Source organism: Colobus angolensis, unplaced genomic scaffold (assembly GCF_000951035.1).
Source record: "Colobus angolensis palliatus isolate OR3802 unplaced genomic scaffold, Cang.pa_1.0 Scaffold425, whole genome shotgun sequence".
In the NCBI taxonomy this organism is placed as follows: Eukaryota; Metazoa; Chordata; class Mammalia; order Primates; family Cercopithecidae; genus Colobus; species Colobus angolensis.
In genome coordinates, this window is record NW_012117655.1 from 719,491 (window position 1) to 744,727 (window position 25,237).

At 41.0% G+C, this 25,237-nt stretch overlaps 1 pseudogene; it reads right to left on the reverse strand.

Annotated features, from left to right (window-relative positions):
* Positions 1-25,237, reverse strand: part of LOC105522339 — a 99,405-nt pseudogene that overhangs the window by 6,679 nt on the left and 67,489 nt on the right.

The window sequence follows — 25,237 nt, forward strand, 5'->3', positions numbered from 1 at the left end:
GCTGGGAGTTGGAGACTGCAGCTGTTCCTATTCGGCCATCTTGCTCCGCCCCCCGAATGTGTTCTCTTTTAAAGCATTTTTATGGAGGTATAAGTCACATACCATAAAATTCATCCATTTAAAATACGCAATTCAATGATATGCAAAGAATTTTACAACTATCATTGCAATCTAATTTTAGAATATTTTTATCCGCCCCAAAAGCACATATTCCTTAGCAGCCACTCCCTATTCCCTTCTACCCTCAGCCTCTGGAAACCTCTAATCTACTTTCTGTCTCTGTGGATTTGCCTACTCTGTGTATTTCATATAAATGGAGTCATACAATATGTCAATTTTGTGATTGGTTTCTTTCAGTTACCATATTGTATCAAGCTTATGAGTGCATTTTTGATATCTGATTCAAGTTGAAACCAGAAGCAATCCTGGGCAAAATTTGAAGGACACAGTGGTAACATTTGGTTTTGGTATCCTCTGACCTTTTCTTCTAGATCTAGCTCTACTCTAGCCCCCAGGCCTTTCCTCCACACACAGTTTCCCAATTTTGGTATTATCTCCTTCCCTACAAACAAATCTCTTGTGAAATACCTGGACCTATGGAGATCTGTTTTATTTTAAAACCCCCTGAAAGTAAGGAAACATGAGCAGTAAGGACTCAATGTACTACTCTGCCCAGTGGTAATTGGTTTAGAGGATAATTCCTTAATAGCAATAATAGTTTTCCTTTTGGAACCCTAACTAATGGCTGGGTTCTGCACTAAACACTTTGTAATACCTCATTCTTGGTAACTAGGAATTAGGTAATAGGTCATTCTCGCTAACCAGGCAGGTGTGTACTCGTATTTTCATTTCACAAGGAAGGTGGTATGGATTCAGAGAAGTAACCCACCCAAGGCAACCCATTTATTAAATGGCAGAAGCAGGATGTCCATCAGGTGTATTTGATTTCATGGTCCACGCTCTTCATTGCTTCATTCACACAGCCCAAGACACAGGTTTTTCACATTTTAGTATCTCTGAAATTGGGATGTTTCTTATAATTGATGATGTCTGATTATACTAGGCCTTGGTTTTTCTTTCTTAGCGGCATATAAAATAGTGGTGCGTCTCACAGTGGTTTATATCTTTGATTTTGATAAAGGCTGGTACCAAACAATATTGACTTTCTAAAGGAATTAGCCTTTAGTAATGGAGTTTTAGGCATTAGAGACAGAGGTAAAAAGAGAGAAGGAGACGGGCTTTGAGGGGAAGCTCCTTCCTCAGTGTAGCAATGTCTCACATATACAGATGCCTGTCTGCTTCTTCTGTGGATAAAGGTGACCTGGTAAGTGCTAACCTCATGATGCCTTAATCACAAACACTGCTCCTTTGAAATATCTAAGTTTTTACATTTTGGTATAGAGAGGTGATGGTCTTGCAACATCAGTTTACCATTGGAGTTATTAAAACAAATTGATTTTAATTGAATTTAATTTTGAAAACATCATGACATTCTTAAATGAGAGGGAGAGAAAAGGACTATCATTCACTTGCAATTATTTTTCTCATCCTTATTTTCTGTTTCTAATAGCACATATAGATGATAATGTGCCAACCCTAAAAAAGTTGAGGAATCATTGACCTACAGTGAAGTGACATTAGAATAGATTCATATTTTCAATGCCTCATATATTTCTCCTCATGTATTTTCTTCTCACACTTTCTGCCCACATTTTTGAGAAAATGATTATAAATAAATACAAATTTTTGTGCCCAAATAGTTCCCCTCGCCACATTTTGCTTTCTGCTTTCTAGCTGAGGCATTCGAAGTGTCCTTGTAAGAGCAGAAAGTGAAGCAGAAGAAAAGAAGGAGGCAGGAGGAAGCGTGTACGTAAGTATTCACTTGTAGTTTGGTCAGGTTGCATTCACTTGTGAAGGAAAGAACAGGTGAGTACAACCTGACCAAGCTATAAATCACAGAACTATCAGTTTTCCTGTCCTATATGGACATTCACCCCGCTGAGCTGGAGTCAGGGCTTTCATTTTCTGGAGCGATTCCAAATAGAAACTTAAAAGGAGGCCGGGCACGGTGGCTCATGCCTATAATCCCAGCTATTTGGGAGTCTGAGGCAGGTGGATCACCTGTGGTCAGGAGTTCCAGACCCGCCTGGCCAATATGGTGAAACCCTGTCTCTACTAAAAATACAAAAATTAGCTGGGCAAGGTGGCATGTGCCTATAGTCCCAGCTACTGAGGCAGGAGAATCGCTTGAACTTGGGAAGCGGAGGTTGCAGTGAGCCAAGATAGCGCCACTGCACTCCAGCCTCGGTGACAGAGAGAGACTCCGTCTCAAAACAAAAGGAACTTAAAAAGAGAGACAGAGAGAAAAAGAGGGGCAGGGGGGAAGGGAGATGGAGAAGAGGAGAAGGAAGAAAAGGAGAAGGAATGAGAGAGAAAAGGACTATGATTCACTTGCGATTATTTTTCTCATTCTTATATTTTCTGTCTCTAACAACACATATAATTCATTCAACAGGCTTATTTTCAATGCTAAGGATCAGGCATTGTACTGAAATCAGGTAACTCAAAGGAGACAGGGCAGATCCAGTTCTGCTGTCTTGGCACTTTCCATTTAGTGGAGAAAACAGACACCAGAAAAACGATTGCAAAAAATATATCATTACAAAATGTGACAAGTTCTACGAAGATAAGAACACAAGCATGAACATAAACAACAAGGGGACCCAAAATAGCCTGGGAAGGCCTGCCTTCCCTGAGAAAGCGATATGTTGGGCTGAAAGTGAAGGATGTGAAGATATGGTCCTCTCTTCATGGGGAGAGAGGAATCGAGGAGGACCTCAGAGTGGGAGAGGTGGGTCTTGTTCAAGGAACCAGAGCCCAGAAGGGTCTCGGGAGGGCAAGGATATTCTGAGAGGAGCTGGAGAACTGGGTCAGACCTGCAGGGCCTTGCAGGCCACAGGAAGGATTTCCCCCTTTATCTTGTGAGCATTGGCAAACCACTGAAGGGTTCTAAATGGAGATGGGGAGGGGGGTGGGGGTAACATGATCACACAGTACTTCTAACAGCTGCCTGTGGTTGCTGTCTGAGAGTGGATTGAAGGATTGTTCACGAAGGTAAGGACGAGACGTGGATTCTTGCCCCACTTGCCCAGACACGGGTTGACTGAGGCAATGCATCGACATTATCTAGTTCTTGGTTTCCTAATGAGGTTAATCATGTCTGTTATACCTAGCTTACACGATTACTGTGAGATTCAAATAAAGTGGTGGATAGAGAGGTGTTTTGAAGAAGCTCAAAGTGAGACACGAATACAAAAATTAATTTAGGATGGCAAAGCCCCACATAGCGAAGCTTCTGTGGTAATAATTACAACAAAACAGCTACCACTTATTAAACACATAGTTTGCAGTTAGTCCTCACAGTAACAATATGAGAACAGTATTATTGGGCCTAATTTAGAGCTGAGCAGACAGACTTAGCAAATTAAACAATTTTCCCAAGGTCGCAGCTGCCGAGCATTAGAACCAGGATTCAAACCCAGCTGTGGCTGACTCTTAAACCACATCTCAAATCACTCTTCTTACATCTTCAATGTTTTTCTCTTCATTGATCATGTTTATTGTGAGAACTACAGAAAGAATAAGTGCTTAAAATGGTAACTCATTTTGCCCTCACATCCTGTTTATGAATGTTCCTTAGCTGGACAACTGGAACGATAGCAGATAAGAGCTGAATGTCAACAAGTAAGCAAGTCAAGCTCTTCACTGGACTTGAGAGAGACTGGATTAATACTTCAGGAGTGAAAGAGCTGGTTATGATTATTCTGTGTTATTTACATGGCACCAACCAAGTAAGTTTGATTAAATAAAAAAATTGTTTCATTTGAATGTTTTGGCAAAAATGCTGTCATCCAGACAAGCAGAACAGGACAGATATGCATACACATACATATACACATACACACACACACATTCACAATGGAATTAGGATATATATTATAAATACTAATTTGGAGATTATATATATATACACACATATATATGATATACATATCCACAGTGGAACTTGGCCTTGTATATATATCTGCAATGGAATTGGGCCTGGTTTCTGACCTTTGAACTATTCATGAGCTTAAATTTACAGCAAAGGGTCAAATATCAGAAATTCTAAGTTGTCATATGCTCCTGCTTCCTTACACCAGACTAAGCCAGTTTTGATGAAAAAAAAATTGTATGATGTGGAGTGTAGATAAAAGAGCAAACAGACTTCTTTTAATAACATGAGATTTAGGAATTAAACATAGCAGGCAGAAGATCCTGTAGGAATTTCAAGTGATATTTTACGACGGTTCACTAAAGGATGTTTTAAGCCTTGGTTTACATAGCATGCTACTTTATATAGCACTCTTTATTCTTGGGATCCCTGCAAGAGGAGATATTGTATTGATATAGATAATCATCTCTGCTTCCTTCCTATCTGGCCACGTGGGAAGGGAATAAACAAAAATAATATCTAGCTTATAGGAGAAGTAGGAAAGAAGTTTGAGAAGAGTATAAAGGCCAATATAAAAAAGAAATGTGAGGCAGTGAATATTTTGAGTAGGACAATCTTATATAACGGATCTCCTAAAAGATAAATGCAAGTTGAAATGTTTTAACAGAACTTTCTAAGAATTACTAATGTTATGGCCTTTTCAAGGAAATATCTACCCCATTTTATAAAATACCCAAGGGTCTTATATTCATTTATCATTTACTCTTCTTTTAATCATATAATTAGTGGTTGTTCTATTCATTACATATTTATGAAGCATATGCCAGAGACTTTGGGCATTTAAAAGCTACAAAAAGACAGAATTCTTGCCCTTGGCTGCTTAACATTTGGTTGGAGGGGCCAGATATCCAATATGATTACAGGACAAAAGCAATACAACAGCTCAAAACCAAATCCCAGCCTCCTCTGAACAAGGAGGTATAATGGTTTAGAGTTTGTTGTAACCAGATCACTTGCTCTCTAACTTTTTTAATGTTTGTTTCTACTCGAGAGGAAGTACTGATAGATATACAGCAGGAGGAATTAGTAACACCATCTTGTTCTGCTAAAATATACTGTAAATCTATTCTGTTATTTAGCACTACTTATATTAATGAAAAAAGGGTTTTTTTTTTTTTCCATTTAGTAAGACAAGTGCTGTGAAGATATTGACCATACAACATTGAAGCCACAAGCTGGGGAGAGCTGAATTGCAACATTTCATAGAGAAAATAATTTGAAGTTCTTGGTTCAATCCAGAGGAGAGTGGGTGAAGATAAAGAACAGAAGGAGAGAAGAGCCAGTGAGATAAAAGGGAGCTGGTGTTAGGCTACGGTCCCTAGGATGCTAACATGCCATCTTGAAATAGTTTGCATCCTTGTGACTCAAATTCTTCTTTCTCTTACTCTTCCCCAGGTGCTGTCTGTAGTATTTCTCTTTTCAAGGATGCTTTGTGCAGAGGAGTAGTTTGTTGCTGTTGTTATTATTGTTTGTGTGCGTGACTGTCAAAAAAGGAGCTGAGTTTTACATAATGGATCTTAAAGAGGGCACCTAAGGAAGCAGGAGGGAGAGGAGGCCGAGAACCTACAGCTCCCAGAAATGTTAGAGGATCATGACTATGAAATTTTATCCAGGTCTCAGAGGAAAGGAGGAGCAGCTGACATCCAGTTTATACAAATAAAGAAGATATGATCCACATTGATGGTGTGTGTGTGAGTGTGTGTGTGTGCATGCGTGCATGTTGCAAGGACGGAGGCTTAGAGAAGAGGCATTTTCATCTAAACCTTGGAGGAAATGGTGTTTTGGGATTGGTTGCAGGAGGGCAGGTGGGCAATAGAGAGAGGCCTAGCATGAATGAGAATATCTGCAGACACACACACACTCTCACACACAGTGTATAAATGAGAATATTTTGACCATGGCTGGAGGTTCACTATTTTAAGATCTCTTCTTTCCCTTGAAGGAATACATTTTTAATTCTTCTTCAATCTGCTGATGGTTCAATAAGAAATAAGGTCCCAGATCAGGGATTTTTAAACTTGTTTTTAAGCAACAGAATCTTATCTTCAAACAAAATCTTATTCCAAACTGCAACATGTAAAACAGATCAACTCAGTTGCCCTGGTTAAGAGGTGAAGGTCTTGTCCTTTTGTACTCCCTCACACCCATCCCTCAGCATTCCTGGGGCTCTATGGAGCACAGCCCCAAAACCACCACCCTAGAACCAGAAAAATGAGCCTGTTTCATTGGTCTCCTTTCTTGATTAAAATATGTTGATCTTGCCAGGAGAAATTCCATCCAGAAGTTTGTGCCAGAAAATGAAAAACGTTGATGATATCTAGTGCTGGCAAGGGAATGGGAAAATGGGCACACTCAGACACTCTTGGTGAGAGTATAAATTCGTGCAGTCGTTTTGAAGATGATACATTAAAATTTTAAATATATGAATTACGTGCTCTTGTATTTCCACTTTTAGAGACTGATGGCATAGACAGACTTCTACAAAAAAGTATATGTACAAGCATATTCATTGTTTATGACTGTAAAATTAGAAACAAATAGAAGAATGGTTAAATAGATTATGCTACCTCCTTATAATGGAATACAGTAGTCATTAAAATGGAAGAGATTCATTTAGGGAGACAGAGAAGGATGTCTTTGATACATCGTAAAGTGAAAATGCAAGTTACAAAGAATATAGTTAATCTGATCCTTTTTTTCAAGCAAGCAAATAAAACCCAAATTTTATGGAAACTGTGTAAGTACTTTTAATTGCACAGAACAAAAACCCCTCTAGAAATAAATGGTCAGTCTTGGGGGGTAGGCTTTACTTCTGGAAAAGGGGAATAGAGGTATATAGGTAAGGGGGACATACACTTTTTACCCTATAGATATTTGTGTTATTTGGATTTTTTACAAAGGACACACAGTAACTTTATAATTTAAAAAGCAGTGATGAGAAAGATTAAAAATAGCATCATAAAATAATTTACTTGTTTTCAAAAATGGATAGGTTTCTTCTTTTCTGTCAGTAAAGTGCAAATAATGCACCCTGTTTCCCTTATTGCTTTGGCTGCCAGGAAATCCAGAGTCAACTTTGAAACCTGAACCTAGCAGTGGCATTGACCTTTATATCTAGAATATTTACATTCCTTTTTTTTTTTTTGGTCCTACTTTTGTATTCCCAGTTAACCAACTTTTTTTTCCAGAGTTTCCGGGCTCTTTTTCCAAAAGAGATCGACTATTGAGAAAGAAAGGAACTCTGAACACCTTACTCTCAGCAGCCTACATTTCTCTGTGAGTACCAAACTCTCCAGGGTCAGGTGTGAGCTAAATAGGGAAGTATTTACTATTCATACTTCACACTGTGGTTATTCTCACACAGGATTTGAGGTGCCTGAGGGCAAGAATCTGTACTCTTGTAGTTATAGCAAACACTTGGCTCTACTTTGGAGTTTCACTTTGCCTGTATTCCAAATTTAAGAGCTGCAAAGGGAGGCAGGAGCCTCATGTGACAAGTCTTATCTTCACCCTGTAGATGGTAGGAAACCACTGAGGATTTTTAATTAAAGGAGTAACTGGATCTGAATCATGTTTGGAAAAAAAGTAAAAAACTGGCAGAGGAGAAAGTAGACTGGCACATGGAAAGGCAGAGATGCTCATTAAATACCTGTAAAGTGGTTAGATAATTGATGGTTAAATGACCAAGGTAATTTAAAGGTCTGCTTTTATTGGAAGGGCGTGTGCAGCATTTGTCAGTACTACCTGGGTGGATCACTTGGTCTGAATATAGGCTAGTAAGGCCCATATCATAAGGCCAGTAAGATTCAAAAAAGGTTAAAAAAAAATCTAGTTTCACAAACTGCAATCTTAAATACAGCAAGCCATTTCATAAAGGAGAGTGTAAACAGCTCAGAGCATAAAACGTATTGTGGTTTGAGAAGTGAAGGCAGCAGCCCCCAGGTAACTTGGCAGGTCACATCTTTATTTATATAGACAGGGGCCAGTTCTCTTTGCTAAAAGTGATGAAGACACATCTGCCTCACCTCTGACAGGGAAATGTGGCAGCAGCAAAGGACACCAGCTTGAGGTCAGCCCGCTTCAGGCCCTGATTCTGTCACTTATTAACTGCATGACCTTGAACAACCCTTCAGAGCCAGTTTCTTCATTTGTAAATGGAGAGGCAAAGACACCCACTTCCACGGGTGGGAGGGTAAAACAGAGAAAGCATGTTAATCTTCAGGGACAAGCGTGACTTATTTTTTATCTTATTTAAAAAAAAAAAAATTAGACTTTGTAACCTCCCTCCCGCCCCCGCCCCCCCATTTAAGAATGCGGTTTTTGTTATTTATTAACTCAAATAGCCTGGGTGGGTGTGTTTTGGGTCTTCCGCACACTGAACAGCTTGCAGAATTAATAGCTGGTCTGGTTCTCTCTTTAGATCTGGGGCTGGGGGTCAGGCACAGAGACGATAATCACCTGTCCTGGGACTCATACCTCGCAGGGAGTGGGGCCATCCCTTTTATTGTCACAGCCCAGCCCAGCCCCTGACTCTTGCCGGCGTCCACATCTCTGAACCTACCCCCAAAACATTTGAGGTTGCAGGCCTGTGCCCCATCCCCGCCCCGCCCTGCGCGCGCGGCCAGCACTGCTGGGCTGTGTTGCGGGTAATTCTTGTCCCTATCCGTGGCTTCAGGCCTGAGGGCTCTGAGGGTCCTGCCCACTGCGGAGCAGGTGTTGCAGGAATCAGTGATTCGAAAAATGTCGCCAAGTTAACATTGGTATTATGTATGGATTATATTTTAAATGCATAGGAATCAGGGACTTCATGGTTAAAACAAAGTCCATGTTAAACCTCCCTCCACCATGCCTAACAAATATGGGGGTTCCCAGCTCCTTTCTGTCCCTGCGCAGCTCTAGAAGCCCCTTGGCTGGGCGTGGCAAGATGGAGAAGGGAGAAATAATCCAGGTTCTAGTGAAAAATCTTGTCCTTGGGACTGGTAGATAGAGTCGCTGTCAACCCACAGTTCTCCCAAAAAGCGGGGTCCTTTCTTCGGCTCAGCCTGCTCCCTCTCTCCTCGCCTCCCCGTCTCCAGGAGGCGGGAGGTGGCAGCCATTGCTCTCCCGGAGACGCCGCCCATACAGTGTCAGGTTGTCCCAGAGTGATCAGTGACTCAAAAATGTTAATAAATTAATATGAATATTATGTGTAGGTTCTATGTCAAATGCATTGAGATCAGGGACTTGATAGTTAAAATAAACATGCCCATCCACCCACCAAAAAAAAAGTTCATTTAAACCTCTTTTTGGTGGGGTGTGATGGGTCATGGTTGTAATTCTAGCACTTTGGGACGTGGAGGCGGGCGGATCACCTGAGGTCAGGAGTTCGAGACCAGTCTGGCCAATATGGTGAAACCCCATCTCTACTAAAAATACAAAAAACTAGCCAGGCGTGGTGGTGGGTGCCTGTAATCCCAGCTACTTGGGAGGCAGAGGCAGGAGAATCGCTTGAAGCCGGGAGGCAGAGGTTGCAGTGAGCCAAGATGGGGCCACCGCACTCCCGCCCAGACTACACGACGAGACTCCATCTCAAAACAAAACAACCTTTCTTCACCATGCCTGACAAATATGGGGGTTCTCAGCTACTTTTCCTTTTTCAAACATAAATCTGTAAGGAGTACCCTTCTCAAAGATCCCCGAGGCCTGTGATAGGTCATCTTTGCCTTTGCTGATGTGTCCTGCTTTAACATTCCTGGGAATATGTATTTGCTGTACAGAACAAACTCTATTATCTTATTGCTTTCACTAGCAGAGGAGGAAAATGGGGAAGAGTGTGTATTTATAGGGTTCAACCACATGCCAGGCACCTTTTACAGTATCTTTTTTCATCTCTGTATCTTCAATCCCTATTTCACATATGAAGAAATGGAGGCAAAAGAGATCAAATAACCTACCCAAAGTCACAGTATTTGAATCTAGACCTCGAAACCCTTTGGAGCCAAAGTAGAAAACACCTTTTCTACTCTGCCAAAGAGTTCCCTCAGGGGAAAATTTTAATTACTTGTGAAATTCACGTTTTAATGCTACAATATTTTTAAGCCCCTCCCCTTTAAAAAGGGTATGTACTATCTCATAATTCATCAGTATCTAGGAAGTGAGATCTTGGTACTTCCACTTAACCCCTCTGGTCTCTGGTCTTGCCTCTTCTGGAGATCTCCCTCTTCGGTGGAGCCTGTTCGATGCCAAAGATATGGGACTTGAAGGGTTTTCTACCACTGCAGGCTGCAGTGGTGGAAAGCAAAGCAGTTTGACATCTCGCAGTACCCAGATTAACCTCTGTCTGGTCTATCTCCTTGCATGTATGCTTGAGTGGCATTATTCAAGGTTCCTTCTGTCACTTTAGCCTTGACATATGCTAAGTCTCTGGAAGGGGATGGGGTAAAACAAAATTTGTTTTTGTTAAGTATTTTTTGAAGAAGTGTATGGATATGAGAAAATGGATATAGTGGGAGAGGATGTCCTAACTTTCATCCAAACTCAGAAGCTGGAATCTAGATTTATGTGATGAACCGGTTACGTTGGGTATCTATCCTCATGTGGGAAAAGAGGGTCCTGAGGAAGCCTTTAAGAGATAACATATCTTGAATAAAGAGTGATGCAGGCAAACTTGATCCAGTAACAAAATTTGAGTGGCAGGAAGGGAGGAGAATGTACATTTTAGCATTTGCCACCAGGGAGGGACTCCCCTGATGGTCAGTTTGGTTAATAGCCAAGAATCTCAGAGAAGAGAGTTTCAGAGAAGAGGGGCTTCTGCAGAAGCCCCTCGGTAAGTGCTGAGCAGGCAATCTCATAGATATTTCCCACATTAAGCCCCCAGCAGAAGTCATGTCTGGATCTGAAGGTTAACTGTCATGACCATGCCAATGCACTGATTTCATCATCAGCACATTTGAATAAGTATAAAAGAGGTACAGTTGGTTCTAAAAAGGCTGTTTAAGAAAGTTAACAGCGTTCTCAGTTAAGATCTCTTCAATTCACTAAGTTAAGTGAATTGAAGGTATGTACAGTAGTCCCCTCTTATCTGCAGTTTTGCTTTCTGTGGTTTTAGTTACCCCAGTTAACCGCAATTTGAAAATATTAAATGGAACATTCCAGAAATAAACAATCATAAGTTTTAAATTGCATGCCTTTCTGAATAGCATAATGAAAGCTTGCACCATTTCATTCTGTCCAGCATGGAATGTGAATTATCTGTTTGCCCAGCATATCCATACCATATATGCTACCTGCCTGTTAGTTCTCAACATCCTCTGCTCCTGATACCCAACCATCAACATTGTCATGACTTAATGATCTAGAATCACCTGAAGCAGATGATTCTCCTACCTACTGTCAGAAGGTCAATAGCAGCCTAACGTACATCACAATGCCTACATCACTCACCTCACTTCATCTCATCACGTAGGCTGTTTTTCATCTAGTATCAAAAGAAGGGTGACTACAGTACAATAAGATGTTTTGAGAGAGACATTCACATAACTTTTATAATAGTGTATTATTATAATTATTCTTAGTTATTTCTATTAATCTCCTACTATGCCTAACTTATAAATTAAACTTTATCATAGGTATGTATGTATAGGAAAAAATATAGTTCATGTAGGGTTTAATACTATCTGCTGGTTTCAGGCGTCCACCAGGGGTCGTGAAACATATGCCCTGAAGATAAGGGAGGACTACTGTATCTAATTTCACTTTCTTCTGACATAACTAAAACCACATTAAATAAATTTTTACAAAAGACAAACACACCAGTATAGGAAAGATGATAAGAGCAACAAAATTTTGGAAGCTGGAAAGCAGATGGACAAGCCAAAAAAGCTGAGTCCTAAGCTGGCTTCAAATCACAGAATCTTCAAAAAGCTCAGGAATTGGCAGCATCGGGTATACCTGCGACTTAAATAAGGAAGAAAAAACAACTTGAGAAGCAATTGGATTCCTAGCTGCCTATTTACTCTTCATGGTGCTAGGTGACTGTTCCTCCCCTGTCCCAGCAGAAGTCTGGAGATTTTGTGTTTATAGGTATGGCTGGGAGCAGGACTTCCTACTGAGGGGAAAAATGAGTTCATATATTCTGACTCCCCACCCCTTTTCTTTCACCTGTTTCTCAGTCAAGCCCTCATCTACTAGGCAGGAAATCAGAAAATTCTCTGTGGCAAACAAGGCAAAAAATTCTCTTGGCAAAACAAGGAGGCAGGAAAAAAAGCAAAGACACTAACTTCAGGGGTCTGCCAAGAAACTGTACATCTGGATTATCCTTAAGTTTAAAGTCAACAAGCCCTGCCTACTTGTCTAGTGCTTTTAATCAGCAATTTTTAGTGCAGAAAACCAAGGATTACCAGATGATATGGTTTGGCTGTGTCCCCACACAAATCTCACAGTGAATTGTAATTTCCATAATCCTCACATGTGGTGGAAGGGACCAGCTGGAGATAATTGAATCATGGGGGCAGTTTCTCCCATTCTGTTCTCATGATAATGTGTTAGTTCTCACGAGATCTGATGGTTTTATAAGAGGCTTCCTTAACTTCACTGGGCGTTTATTCTTCTTCCTGCCTTCATGTTTGTTTCCCCTTCCGCCATGACTGTTAAGTTTCCCGAGGCCTCCCCAGCACTGCGGAACTGTGAGTCTATTAATCCACTTTCCTTTATAAATTACCCGATCTCGGCTATATCCTATAGCAGCAGGAGAATGGACTAATACACCAGCTATATAAGGACAGTCCCTAGTGAAAAAGATAGAGACCTAAATAAATACAAAAAAAAGAAAAAAAAAAAGCAACATGAAGCAATAGAGACTATGCAGGGGAGAAGAAAACAAACAAGATTTCTCATGTCCTCAGATAATAGACAAATACTGCACACATGAAAAGAATAGAATAGTATAAAAAGGTCATTTAGAGAACAAAAAGCTCTTAGAAATTAAAAAAAGTATGAAATTAAAAAAATTTAAGACTAGAATGTAAGATTAAAAATTTTCTCAGAAAGTAGAAGGTTAAGGATTTTCCCAGAAAGTAGAACAAAGAGTAGACAGAGGAGAGAAAGGGTAAGGAAATGAGAGGTCTGTTCTAGAAGGTTTAATATCCAAATTATAAGAACTCCAGAAAACATGAATGGAGCAGAGAAAATTATCAATGAAATAATTCAATAAAATTTCTCAGAACTGATGAACATGAATTGCTAGAACAAAAGGACCTATATGGATGAAATCAGACCCTCACAAAGGCATGTTGTAAATTTTTAGAACTCTGGGGAAAAAAGAAAATTAAGCTTCTATAAAGGCATAAACAAGTCACATACACAAAGTTAAGAATCCAAATAATTTCAGACTCTCAACAGTGTACTATAAACAAGACAAGGGAGCAATACCTTTAAAACACTGAAGGAAAATTATTTCAAAGCTAGAACTTTATACCCAGCCAAACCATCAATCAAACAGGGCTACTGAATTGTACAATTCCAGGGAGCAATATTCAGAATGCAGTGTTAAACAATAAAGTGGCTCACATTCAAGAATGAGGACAGAACAATGGCATTTTCAGACATTCAAGTTTCAAAAACTTATTTCCCATGCACGCTTTCTCAAACTACTGGGGAATGTGTTCCACTAAAAAAAGTAAACTTTCCTAGTTTACTAGGAAACTCTAGGGAGACGAGATATAGACAAGGCTGACTTTGTGGATATCACCCCATATAGCCACACAGGATTCTACACGTAGAAGGACCCCACACTTGGTTTAATGCTCTGCTTTTGTCACCTTGAAATTCTTACAATTTTTTAACAAGGGACCCCAGGTTTTCATTTTGCACTGGGTCCCACAAATTATGTGGTCTGATCTTGGATACAATAAGCACATGATCCAACCCTGGTGAAAGGCAAAAGGAATCCCCATAAGGACAGTGAAGAGAGATTCCAGGACAGCTATCAACAGAGACGGCAACTGTTCCAGAGAGGAGCATGAGACTCAAGAGACAGACATGTTGGTGACTGTCGTAGCCAAGTTTTCACTGCTATTTTACTCTTGTTTTCAACCCGAGGATGCTTGAGTGAGCTTGCCCAGATTCTTACTGTGTCATGACCTTTTGCTGAAAAAGCTCCAGCTCTCTATTCCATACCCTGCTGCTTGCATCAGTTGAGGACATTCATTGCATCTCACCAAAGTTTCTGCTTAAACCTACATCCGAGAGCTGGAGGTGAATTAGAAAATAGAGAGCATCCCCTACCCTCTGACCATATTTCTGCCCGACTTCAATACCGGGCTCACCTAGGAACATTGCCAGGTGCTCAGACTGCACAGAGCCTTGTGTTTCCTGGGACTGGTGTATAACCTTGGCCACTAACTTCCCCAGAAAGGGCTCTTGTAAATGCTTAAGCTGATGCCAAGAAATTCTGTTGCTCACATCCCTGAGGTTTCAATTAATAGAACTTTGATATTTTTTTACACAGCTAGTAAATTTTCAAAACTAAAGAATATATTGTTTAGGTATGTAAACATAGGTGGTAAAACCATAAAGCAGGGAATGATTAACGTGAAAGTGCAAATTTTTAAAAAGTACAAATTAATATTAGCCTCTGGATAACCACGGGTGGGAAGTGAACAGAGGAGAGGTTTTGGGGGCAGGTGCATGGGACTTGTTAATATTTTATTCTTAAACTAGTTTAGGTAGTGAGTACATGGGTATTGGGGATTTTATAATGTTTTGTTTTTTGGGTTTTGTTTTGTTTTTGTTTTCTTTAGATGAGGTTTCATTCTGTCACCCAGCCTGGAGTGCAGTGGTATGATCTCAGCTCACTTCAGCCTCCACCTTCTGGGCTAAGTGATCCTCCCACCTCAGCCTTCCAAGTAGTTGGGATTACAGGCCTGCACCACCATGCTTGGCTAATTTTTGGTGTGTGTTTTTGGTAGAGACAGGGTTTTGCCATGTTGCCCAGGCTAATCTCAAACTCCTGAGCTCAAGCAATCCACCCACCTCGGCCTCCCAAAGTGCTGGGATTACAGGAGTGAGCCACCATGCCTGGCCAGTATTGGGTTTTTAATTCTTCTTTACATTGTACCTATATTTTAATAAACTCTTCTAAGGGCAGTAAAAAATAAAATAATGAATGTCAATGCCATTATCATAGGATAAATTTCCTCAACAGCCAATTTGGCCCTTGAACCACATCAGTCTATATAGTCCTTTTATCATGGAATTTTGAATAAAAGACCTTAGACCATCCAGTCCAAACTCCTTTTTATTTGTTACCGTTATTGTTTTAACTGGCTTTTGGTATATGCTCTTACTGTATAAGTTGCTATATAAATTTATAAGTTCATATTGTTTTAGATGTGTGGTGAGTTATTAGACTCTCCTTGCTTCCTGGTGGTGGTTCTGCATTTTCCCTTCGTCTGAGTCCTTTATCTTTTCTAAAGGTATGCTCAAGATTTTATTCATCGGCCTTGATAATTTCATTCCACTTAAATATGGGGATGGGACTGTGGAGGCGGAGACTGAAAGAGCCAACTCTGTCATTTACCACCAAAGTTCTCCTTCCTTTACTTCTCCCCCAGAATGTATTCATTTGGGTTTACACAGTTCAGTGCAAAGAGTTTGGGAGCCCAGGATCTTTTTGCCAAATTGGATATGAGCTGACTCACTGACATATTTCTCAAGTGACCCATTGGTTCAATGAGTAACATCCTGGAAGAAACATGAGTTATTGTTAATCATAATTATTCCTTCACCTTTCCTGGAATGCCTTTGAAGGCACCAGGCATCAGCAATATCTGTCATCAAAAGCTCTTTTGTCTGCAGTTTCTGTGATTGCGTTCAGCTTGTTCACAGCAGAGAGAGGTTTTTTCCGAAGATGATGGCTTCCCTTCTCTAAAAGGTATCCACTATTTAGCCCGCCTGCAGAAAGGAAATTGGCACAGGTTCTGAAGAGCCAATCAATTCCTCAGCTGTTCTTCTTGAACAAGTGACCCTTTCTTGGTAGCTCTAGAATTTCACCACAATTGCAGAAGATGAGTAACTTGTCAGCTGGTCATTTGTAACCAATAAACTGAAAAGATTATCCACCTTACATTTTGGATAAATAGACAAAATTTGTAATTCTGGATTTGTGTCTTCAGGGCTGACTGTACTGTGGAATCACATCTGGACAAGATTTTGCTGTAGTTCTTGGCATTCCTGAACAGAATAAAAACATGAAGGAATTAGAAATCTAAGCCAGAACCCATGCCTATTAATGTGGTTGTCTTCGTGTTACAACGAGTAAAACATACACTGAAGCACTGAAGTAAGAGGAATATTAGTTGTAACTTCTTTTGGCTGCAAAGGATAGAAACTCTTTGCCTACAGGCTTAATAGAAAAGGTACTTGGCCGGGCGCGGTGGCTCAAGCCTGTAATCCCAGCACTTTGGGAGGCCGAGGCGGGCGGATCACGAGGTCATGAGATCGAGACCATCCTGGCAAACACGGTGAAACCCCATTTCTACTAAAAAAATACAAAAAAAAACTAGCCGGGCGAGGTGGCGGGCGCCTGTAGTCCCAGCTACTCGGGAGGCTGAGGCAGGAGAATGGCGTGAACCCGGGAGGCGGAGCTTGCAGTGAGCTGAGATCTGGCCACTGCACTCCAGCCTGGGCGACAGAGCGAGACTCCGTCTCAAAAAAAAAAAAAAAAAAAAAAAAAGAAAAGGTACTTACAGGAATGCAAGAGAGTCACAGAAGCCAAGGAGAGAAATGTGGTTTGCCCTCAAGATGAGGTTGGAACCAGGAATGAGAAGGACCCAGGGACTCTTTCTTAACTCTGCTCCTCTTTGTACATGTACATCATATTTATTCCTCTTTGTAAATCAACTTTTCTTTGCTTCTCAGTGCAACACAGCCACTCCTGTGTTTGCTTTATGTTAGTCAGAATAGTCTAGGTTATGTTGAAATAAGAAATAAATCCTGGCCAGGTGTGATGGCTCACACCTGTAATCCCGGCACTTTGGGAAGCTGAGGCTGGCGGATCGCTTGAGGTCAAGAGTTTGAGACCAGCCTGGCCAACATGGTAACACCCCGTCTAAAAATTAGCCAGGCATGGTGGAGCATGCCTGTAATTCCAGCTACTCGGGAGGCTGAGGCATGAGAATTGCGTGAACCCAGGAGGAAGAGGTTGCAGTGAGCTGAGATCATGCCACTGCACTCAAGCTTGGGTGACGGAGTAAGACTCTGTCTCAAAGGAAAAAAAGAAATCCTAAACCGTGAAGATGTTTTTCCTAACTCATGTCACAATTTTCTATGGGCTGAGCAGCCCTTCTCCATCCTGTCACTATGCCATTTGGAACACGTGGCCTCCAAGGTCACTGTGGCAGGGAAACAGAAAGTGAAAAGAGATGAGGAATGTTTTCAACAGCCAGGCCTAAAATTATCTCATAATCACTTCTGTCTATTTCCCATTGGCCAGAACTTAGTCACGTGGCCTCAACCTAACTGCAAGGAAAACTGGGAAATGAGATGAGCCTTGGGAAGTCCATGAGCACTAACAATCTCAGTCACATCTCCAATCAGCAGAAAACCCAGACCAATTAGTCCAAACTACTTGTTTCCTGAGGTTGTTTCTATGGGTTCAAATTCTGAATTCCTAGGGAAGAGACTCTTGCCCAGCCTTGGTCAGACTCTTGCCCAGCTCTGATCCAGTCTGCTCTGTCTTAGAGGCAGGATCCCATCACTTTTAACATATGGCTCAAATGTGGAAGAGAAGGACAGTACTCAGAAAGGGTAGACTTCTCAGACGATTGTTAGTGTCCACTACATAGAAGCATGTTTTACTTCTGGAGCCCCTGAGAATCAATCTTATGCTATTTATGCTGTTTCTCAATAATGGTTTCTCTGTTTTAGGGAAAACCTTATTTTAAACATGCAAAAATTATAGTGAACCTTTTCCCTCTAGAAAACTATTCACAAGACCTAACTTTGGAAATAAGGTACCTAATTTGTGAGGATGATTACCAGACATATAAATGTGGAAGCCGTTTTTCCTGATCTCAGTTGAGAGCTGCTACTAGAACACAAAGGTGGCACTGGAGTCCTTCCAAATAGACTGCCTCCCCACTTAGGGTTTTTCCAAAGATTCTCATTCTTTTCTCCTTCTGGATATGTTATAAGATTGTACACCTCTGCCTCCTTTGTAATTAGATGTGGGGATATGACTTGCTTTGGCCAATGAAATGGAAACAAGGGACATGTGTCACTGGTAGGCAAAGGCTTGAAGAACCCCTTCATGACTCATCATACTTCCTTCTCCCTGCTTAGGTGATTGTAGAGGCGTATATTGATATGGAATAGCTCAGCCTGGATCTCCCTGCGTACTCATGCTGGACATCTAGCATGAGCAAACGATGAACTTTTTGTTATGTTGAACCACTGAGACTGGGGCTGTTTGTTACTGTAGATAATCTGATCCATTCCAACTACTATATCCTCATATGCAGCCATCCATACCACAAGGGACCCCCCACCAACATACACAAGCCATCTGTGGCAATCCTGCTCAAAGCAGAGTGCCCTTCCTTCTCTATGCTATCCCTTGGAGGACCAGTTATATGGTTTACACCAGCTTGGCAGTAATTGTCACACTTTAGTTCATTTGCATGGCCCCTTATTGCAAAAGCCATAGGAATGATAGGGCCATGGATATTTTAAATTGGAAAATCTTTGAATGTGGAGGACTACAGGATAGATTACTTTTGAAATAAATATTAAGACACTCCTCACTGCTGTCACCTTCAAGGATAGGCTGATTCACTATGCTTACCACAGACCGCCTGCCACAGACCATGCTTTGTTAGAGATTAGATGAAGATGAAGTGCTAAATAGAGAACAAGGAAGAGCATGAGACATTGCTGTGGTTCAATGCAAACAAAGCCTTCTTGTCTATCTGCAGCAACTGTAACATCCTTCACAGGCTCCAGACTAATAAGCCATGCTTTAACTCACTTTCTAACAAGCTTTGCTTAAAAATGTTCTCAAATCAAGAAACAGCTAAGTGTGATTACTTATTAAAGGACCAAATTTTACTTTAGTCACTAAAGATAAGAGACTTAAAGAGATGTATAGCGATAAAGAGGAAATCTTTTTTTTTTTTTTTTTTTTTGAGACGGAGTCTCGCTCTGTGCCCCAGGCTGGAGTGCAGTGGTGCAATCTCGGCTAACTGCAAGCTCCACCTCCCAGGTTCACGCCATTCTCCTGCCTCAGCCTCCTGAGTAGCTGGGACTACAGGCGCCCGCCACCGCGTATTTTTTTTTTTTTTTGTATTTTTAGTAGAGATGGGGTTTCACCGTGTTAGCCAGGATGGTCTCGATCTCCTGACCTCGTGATCCGCCCGTCTCCACCTCCCAAAGTGCTGGGATTACAGGTGTGAGCCACCGCGCCCGGCTGATAAAGAGGAAATTCTAAGCTTCCTTCAATACAAGTAGGATGTAGCATACAATCAGACAGAGTTTCTAAAAACCTTAGGTAAAGTATTAATGGCATGAGCCAAGGAGTACCTTGAAGATACCAGAGGCGAAGGTATGCAGTGAAAAACTGCCTGAGAACAGCAAAAAAGCAGTCCCTTGACTGAAGTCCTAAACCTACACACTTAATTATACATCTCCTTTTCAGCATTCCCCAGAACGCTTATTCTCCAGCTTGGCTTTAAGACCCCCAAATGATGATATTGGCACTTCTCCAGAAAGGCTTGGGATCTTCTTTGTGCATGCTGTTCCTTACTCTGGCCATCTGTCTCTTGGATCAGCAGCAGGCCTGTCTTCGGCTCAGGACCCCGGGCAGCCCACAGCCTGTGTACAAGTGAGAATGGATGTCCCATCTTCCTTGCAGATGTAGCCATGAATCAAGGTGTTTATTCTGGAGAATGGAACACAGGCCAGACTTTAGACTCCATTTACCCTTGTGGCCTGAACTTGAGGTACAGGGTCCAACCCGAGGTACAGAGCCCATCCTGCACACCTATACCCAGAAGCCTTGCTCATTTGCCTGCTACCTTTGAATTCTTTCATTGTTAAGCCTAGGAGTTGCAGTGTACAACAGTTTGGAACTTGGCACAGTTTCCCAAAAATGCTTTGATGATGAGGAGGAGGGGGAAAAGAAGAATGGTAATAAAGAAGAATGGTAATAAAAATTGTTATAATTATTGTTAGTCATTAGTAATATTATTAATCACTATTGCAATTAGGTTTCTAGCATATTCCGTGAAAGGCCAATTTAATGAATAATATTGATGAACTCTCATACTAATAATATGTTTAAATTTTTATTCCCAGTACAAGGGCTGTAAGCTCAAAACTAAAATGGAAAGAGAAGGAGATGAGGAGGAAGAGAGGGCAAGATGGCAGAATGTTAACATTCTCTTGCTTGGGCCACATGTTAAAATTAGGGCATTTTTCTACCTCCTTTTTACACCTTTCCTAGGTTGCCCTGTACTCTGATTGTACACACACACACACACAAACATGCATGCACGCCACCCCACTTCTAGAAGTATGCCATGCTCTAGAATTATCTACTTTTCTTTCCCAAGAAAACAAAATTCTGTCTTCTTGGTACAGCTGGTTTGTAAGAAGGAAAGCAATCTGACTGAACAAAAACCATATTAAGATGAGAATCACTGATGATCACATTGCTCTCCTGGAGGTTTTTTCTTGTTTTTATGTTTTCTTTGTTATTTGTTTGATTTCAAGGGAGTGCTTACCAAAAAGTAGGCCCATTCCTAGCTGGATATTTGCTCCTGAAAACAGTTCCCCAGAGCTCTTCCTGCTTCCTATAATTTCTTTCCTTTCTTCCCTTATGAACTTCTGATTTTCTCAAGCCTCTAATTTTTTTTCTATAATGATTCCTTTACAGGAGAAGCAGGGACCCTGGTGGTGGGGTGATCTTAAGGAGGGAGAAATGGAATTGAGGTTGTGCTCATTTTTTAGTTAGGTACTACACATGTTAGGTATAAGGCAGGTTCTGAGGCCAGCTAGGAGGCCTTTATGGATATCATACATCCACACCTGACAGCAGAACACACTCCAGGGGCTCAAAATATTGGTCAAATAGGGGTGTTTTCTGTAGTAAGTGGGACATACATGATTAGATTCAAGTCAGACACGAATCAATGCAGAAAATGAGAGCAGTACAGTGTGCATAATATTACTGTCAGTGTATCGTTCAACTGACATTGAATTGCCTGAAATTTTACATGAAGGGAAATTAGCTTTCTAACTGAATGACTTTGTGGTGAATAGCATTGTTCTATAGTGAACACTAAGTAAGCTAATGATGTCCCACTTTAAAACAAAGGATGATGTGGGAAGACAAAGTTGTATTTTAATGGATCCTAATCATACCTGAGTTACTATTACCAGAGGTTAATAAAGACAGACTCATTCTTAGAATATCGATCCTGCAGTTTATAGAAAGCACAAAGATTATGATCTTGAAATGTAAGACAAAAGTGAATACATGATTTTAATTCATATTTCAGGACTTTGGTAGGAAATCATTCAAATTACATATCAAAAGATGGTTGCTAGATTTTCCCCAGCAACTTGCCTCCCCCTCATTTGCACAAACGTAAAAGGAATGTGCTGTTCTTTTTCTTTTTAGTTTAAAAACAGAAATTGGAAGAACTTGTTGAGAGTATATGAGACGAGAAAGCTCAAGAACAGTTAGAGGAATTGTCTGCGTGAAACCAAGTTTAGTACAGTGAGAGCAGTACAGTGCTTACTGTACTGTAAGGGCTTACTCAGCGAGTACTGCCACCCCGGGTACTCAGTGCTCTCCAGAGAGACCGATATCTGCAGGCTGCTCAGTGGGAAGGGTGAGCAACGTCACTGGTCTCCAACTCCAAACAAAGGAGCCCTACAATGGCTATTTTGTTTTCTGCTTTGCCAAATAACAAGGCTAAAGAATATGCTACTCATGATTAATTCTGGAGAAAAAAATTTCATGCAACTAGAATTTTTTCCAAGATTTAAAACAAAACAAACAATATTTTCAACCCATATTCAAAATCTTCTTAGGACAGCTGATATTGTGCAGTGTGGAGAGTGCTTAGGAGAATGTGCTATTTGTTCTCACCCTTTTCCAGGCCTAGTCATCATGGTAAAGCTCAAGGCCAACAAAAGACAAATGCTGAGGCGAGGCTGCCCCTGGACAAAAGGTGAGTGGGCAGCCCAGAGTGGAACACAGAGGGAGTTGAGGGGTGAAGGAGGCAGCTCACCACTTGTGAGCTATGGGATTCTGGACCAGTAGCTTAACCTTGTGGAGCTCAGTCTCTTTATTTGTAAAATGGGAGATTTTACCCTAGATTTTACCCCTAGATTAGGGGTCTCACCCTTCCCCATCAGGAAAGGTAATCAGCCTTTCCTGATTACCCCAGTTATCGTTCTACTTCCTTTTCAGCACTCCCTCTTTAACTCCCTAGCCATGATGTTTTATTGGGCATAATTCTTATTCAATACTTACAGGTTTACATATTATCAGCAACTGTAGAATTTCTGTCCTGGCATGTGTACATTGCAGATCATTCCTTCTGTGGTTAGCTGAGGGGAGAAAAAAGAAATGGAGGTTAAAAATAGAAAAGGAACTAAAACAGAGATGAAGAGATTTTTGAAATGAAAACTTGGGTAGGACCAAGGAAGACAAGCAGTAATAATCCTGGACTTTGAAAGTACTTTCAGTGGCATCTGTGAGGATGAAAGGGGAGAGATGCATGTTCATGGCATAGAGTTACTAAGGGCAGATCCAAGCTGCAAAACTCTGGGTATCAGAGGAGATCAATTCTCAAAGGCTTTTCCATCTCAGGCCTCCAGCATATCCCTCAGAAGCAGATATTTAGGAAGCAAGGCCCAGGAGATGGGAGTCAAACTGTCTTAGAATGGGGTCCCCCAACATACAGACTTAAGGATTTTAATGTGAGTATTTTATTTAGACATAATGTAAAGAAATCAATGCAGGGTATTAACACATCATTGCTGTGGTCAACTAGGGCTCGGTCCCTGTAGAGACCCCTGGAACACTGTGAAGCATTATCTACTGAGTTGGTCCACCTGAGGGGTGAGAGCTGGTACATCCATCCACCAACTCTCTTTTGCTCCTGAAGACATTAACTCTCCGGTACTTCTAGCCTGTTCCTGACCAAATTTGCTCCTGCAGCCGGAAAAAGCCTTTAGGCAGAGTCACAGATACTTGCAGTGAGAGGCCCTTAATGTATAAGGGATATGGGCAGGACAGTGGTGTGTCTGATGGAAAGCACCAAGTCATAAAATAAGAAAGACCATGAACGTTCAGAGGAAGACCAACCTCATCAAGAACTCTTCTCACTATGGATATTTTCAGCAATCCTACAGAATCATTTATAAATCTCTTATTGAAACTATGGAAAAGAAGGTCCTGAAAAGTATCTTTCTAGTTAGTATGAAATAGTAAAGGGTTGAATATCCATGTCGTCATAATTACTGATTTAAGATGTATGAAACTCATATTTTCTTTAGTATAAGAAAACGCATTTCTAATGGTTTTCAGAAGTATACTCCAAACATTATTTCCCCTAAGCTGATTCTCACCATATGGGTTTAAATTCTTGAACCACAAATCCCTGGTCTCAGAGTTCTTAAGAACATGGACTTCATAGTTGAAGAGCACTATTGTATAGCCTTTTGTTATTTCGTTTTTTAGTTATATTGTTCAACCCCATTAGAGACTGAATTCTTTCTCTACAATGCCGCAGTTCTCTGTCCCCCTCATAGCACCCAGAACAATGCCTTATATATAGTTTTTCAATATGCTTGTTGATGCCATCCTGAATTTTTTTGATAGTTGCACAGTTGTATTTCCACAACTATTAAGGAATGAAATACATTTATAGGAAAAATATATTTTGACAAATGGCCAGAGATACGAACAATCCACACAAGAGGAGGAGGTTCACATAGGAATAGAAAACAGGCCGGGCACAGTGGCTCACGCCTGTAATCCCAGCACTTTGGGAGGCCGAGGCGAGAGTGATTCATGAGGTCAGGAGATTGAGACCATCCTGGCTAACATGGTGAAATCTTGTCTCTATTAAAAATACAAAAAATTAGCAGGGTGTTGTGGCACATACCTGTGGTCCCAGGTACTCGAGAGGCTGAGGCAGGAGAATGACTTGAACCCCAGAGGCAGAGGTTGCAGTGAGCTGAGATTGATCCACTGCACTCCAGCCTGGGTGACAGAGTGAGACTTCATCTCAAAAACAAAAACAAAACAAAACAAAATAAAACACATGAAACATACCAAGCCTATCTAATATTAATAATTTGATTTGGTGGAATCTATTGTTTGGTCTGTTCAGAGCGCGAGACCAGCCTGGCCAACATGGTGAAACCCTGTCTCTACTGAAAATACAAAAATTAGCCAGGCATGCTGGTGGGCGCCTGCAATCCCAGCAACTTGGGAGGCTGAGACAGGAGAATCGCTTGAACTCGGGAGATGGAGTTTGCAGTGAGCCAAGACTACGCCATTGCACTCCAGCCTGGGTGACAAGAGCAAAATTCTGTCTCAAAAAAAACAGGGTCTGACTTTGTTACCCAGGCTGGAGTGCATTGGTACAATCACAGCTTACTGTACCCTTGATCTTCAGGGCTCAAGGCAATCCTCCCACCTCAGCCTATTGAGTAGCTGGGATGCACAGGTGCATGCCATCATACCTGACTAATTTTTTGATTTATTTTGCAGAGATGAGGTCTTGCTATGTTGCCCAGGCTGGTCTTGAACTCCTAGGCTCAAGGAATCCTCTCTCCTCAGTCTCCCAAAGTGCTGGGATTACAGGCATAAGCTACCGCACCCGGTCTTATTGAGCTCTAGAATGCAATAAATGCTAAGACCTTTATGTAATAGTAACTTACGTTATTGAATGCTTACCATGTGTTATGCCAGTTCTAAGAGTTTACATATAATTAATTCTCATAATCATATGAAGTCGGTACTATTATCCCTGCTTTTTAGAGAGGGAACCATGCCTCATAGGTGGTAAGTTTCCCAAGTTCACACAGATGGCAAGTGGCAGGGTCAGGATTTTTTCTTTTTTAATTGTTTTTTTTATTATACTTTAAGTTCTAGGGTACATGTGCATAACGTGCAGGTTTGTTACA